Source organism: Myotis brandtii, unplaced genomic scaffold (genome assembly GCF_000412655.1).
Source record: "Myotis brandtii unplaced genomic scaffold, ASM41265v1 scaffold393, whole genome shotgun sequence".
Taxonomy (NCBI): domain Eukaryota; kingdom Metazoa; phylum Chordata; class Mammalia; order Chiroptera; family Vespertilionidae; genus Myotis; species Myotis brandtii.
In genome coordinates this window covers 2,835,438-2,838,964 of record NW_005365070.1, presented here as the reverse complement: position 1 = coordinate 2,838,964, position 3,527 = coordinate 2,835,438, and positions in this window count along the sequence as shown.

Sequence of the window (3,527 nt, the reverse complement as noted above, 5' to 3'; positions counted from 1 at the left end):
GACTATTCTACCAGTTCCTGGATGTATTTGTCCTCAAGCCTCCTCTACACATTGTTTCAAATGTGTACTTTTGTGGTTGATGTTCAGCCTCACTGGGACCCTGCCCCCTCAGACAGGAACATTTGGGTCTCTCTTTTTTCTTTAAGTAACATTTATTTTTAAAAAAAGTTAACATGTGCATGTAATGGGAAACTGAAAAACACAAGAAGCAAAGAACAAAGCCATCCCTAATCACAAGTAGTTTATAGTCTGGCGTGTTCTTCTAAATCCCCTGTGTATCTACACAACTAAACTTCCATTTTTAGGTAATTAAGATGGCACAGTTATATATCATGCTTTCTCACACATCATGAATATTTATAATTTCAAAGTCCCAAAGCTATGAGTATTTTGATAACTCTATACCAACTCAATCTGAAAGAAAATATAATCCTGCCTTAGTTGGTGACCAAAATTATAAAGGACAAAAATAGCTTTGGTCTCCTTTTAAACCCACCAGACCAAGACGCCAACACCCTCTCCAAGGTTCCATATTTGGTTGGTAGTTGTCAGGGCTACCCTGAGGTTCTGTTACTTCCTCTAACCTCTGTGCTCTAACACGTGGTGTCACAGAAAACACTAAAGTTATCTTCTGCACCCTTCAAAAGATGTAGAGAGAAAGCATGGGGTGGGAGCTTACCCCCACTCTTTCTACCCAGGACCATGGTATTATTGTCCCTACTCAAGCTCCTGCTACAGGCTGCTCCAACAAGCCTCCTGACTTCTGAAACCTCCAGCCAGAAACAGCTGCCAGTCTCCTATATACTGCAACATTGGCCCTGGGGAAACGGTATTAGAGTAAGAAGGAGCAAATCAAAGCTATTACAGCTCTTCCTCCTTGAGAACAGAGGAAGTGTAATGCAATAGCTCATCCTTGTGGGAATTGCAGAGAATTTTGCCACTATACAGTACTTGAAAAATGCAGGCGTTATCCCTATCGCACACAGGCTAATGTGGATCCACAGCTAAAACAGGCTCTCCAGCTAGTGTCAATCACCATGGTACTAATTCTGCCCCTTAGCCTTTAGCATCTGGCAAATCCAATAGTGCTCAAAATTGTTGGGGTAAATCCGTATGCTATGTGGAGCCTGTGGTGAGCCCCGATAGGAGAACCTCAGAGAAGGCTGCTAAGATGTAATATCTACTATGAACCAGCCGCCAATATATAGTGCTGTTTCTCCCACTGCCAACATTTGCAAGTCTGGAAACAGAGAAGTGGAAATAAAGGTGATGCCTCTCATAATTATAATAATACACCTGACTTACCGGCAGCATTTTTACTTCCAGTCCCTGCAATTTTTATCTCTGCTGGTTTAAAGGTTTTCATTCCCTAGAAAAAAACACATCCCCTTTGAAATGAAACAATGGGTCCCCTAAAGTTGAAGCCCCTCAGCTTCTGGAGCCATTCAAAACAGGTGATTATGGTGTTCATACTGTAGAATGAGGAAAGGAGGGATATGGATGAGACTCAGCTCTCCTAAATTGCCTTCTCATTCTATAATCCTGAGGGGGTGCACAGCAGAGTACTGCAACCCTGCAAACGACCACCAATGGCTCAGACTCCTTAGCAATGAGAAACTGAGACTCCCCAGTAGGTAAGGAATGTGGCATTGGAAGAGATGTCTCAAATAACAATAGAGCCATCTCATGACTCTGTGCAGAAATAATGACTGTACCTTTTTCTAGCTGTATTTCCGTGCTTATTGTCACTTTTTAAAACTCCTCTCACCTCTTGTTTAATATTGTAAATAGGATAGAGTGGAGCTGCTGCTGGTGAATTCACCATTTAGGTAGTGGAATTGTAGACTATCAAGTAGGGATAATGGCAATGCTAGAGAAAGAAGAGACATACATCGCCGGGAGGACTTGAACTACAAACAGGGGTGCCATGACCTCATCTCTGACTATGATAACTGGAAAAGTTTGTGTGTGCTGTCTCTCTCTGGATAGGTCTTGATTGCACATGGCATAGTTAAATTATGCCAGGAGGGAGCATTTTTTTGAATCAATGGAAGAAGGGTATATTTGTACATGCTAGGGGTACAAGGAGTAGAAGGTAATTATTGTCTGTTATACTTTTCCATTTACCTACCATCCCTTCCTTTTAGCAACTGCTGAAAATCACAGAGATTCATTTCTTCAGACCACAGGAGTACTTGGGATAGAAACACAGATGATGGAAAGACATTAGTACTCAGTAAAGCCCCTGAATATGGACATCCTTGCTTGTTTCGGTGCCTCCATCTTTTAAGACTTTGGTTTCCTTGCCCAGAATCATTCAGATTCTTTGGTTCATCAAAATTGAGCATTTGAACTTGACCTCTAGGTTCCCAAGCAGTTTTCAGGAAGGATTTGAAATGAAGCTGTTAGATTTCTAGTAAAACTACCCAAAGTGGGGACTTGTGTTAAGTCATGTCTTGAAAGACAGAATGTTTACAACCCTCTGACCAATCCCACCCGTATACTGACATACCTCAAACATATCATGGGTTCGGCTCCAGATTACCTCAATAAAGCAAATATGGTAATAAGTGAGTCTTAATCATTTTGTTGGTGGAGGATCTTGTTTTCAATTTGTAAAAAGCGCAACATCTGTGAAGTACAGTGAAACAAAGTATGGCTGTACTGGGGACTTGGATTCTAGAGAAAGTGTCTCTGAGTTGCTGGAGAAGGGAATCAATGCCAGTAGTCATTCGGGTGACAAGAACCAGTCAGAGTCTAAAGGCAGCCAGGGAACTGGGTAACTGCTTCCAAGGAAGGAGTCAATGATCACAAAAGAAAGCCCAGGTCGTGGGCCAGCCTGGAACCTGCACCTGTGCCTATAAAATCAAAAGTTTGGTCTTACCAGGAGAGAACCTGGAGAAAAGAAGGGGGAAATGACATTCAAGGTATTACAGATCTGGCATGTAAGAGAGGAGCTCTCTTCCATTTTGTGATTTCAAAGGACTGCATCTTTAGTGAAGGAGGAGTCAAAGGACATTTTTTGTTGCTCTAGGTCAGTAGTTCTCAACCTTGGCTGCACATTAGAATTACATGGGGATAGGTTAACGCCGGAGTTTGCTGCCTCGAACAACCACTTCAAAAATACAACTAAAAGACGGAACGGACATCATCCAGAACCACAGGAAGGCTGGCTGAGTGGAAGTTCTACAACTAGGAGGAACCGAGAATCAGAGGAGGCGCAGTGCTGAAGTAAAATACTAAGGTGCGGAGTGCGCACGGCAGGGGCTGGTGGCTGAGGGCGCGGTTGTCTGTTTCAATCCGGAGGGAGCCTCAGACTCTGAGCTCCAGCGAGTCTCTAGGGACCCAGACTCAAACGGGAGAAGCAAGACTGTCTGGCTACGGTCCCTCTGAGGTTTGCAGCCGTTGCTGGGACAGAGAGGCAGAGCCCCTGGGGACGGACTGAGAGCAGCCATAACTGCTCCCTCCTCCGCCCTGTTGATCCCGTGGGACCCGCCCCGCCCAAGCCCTGCACAGAGGCATTTGCC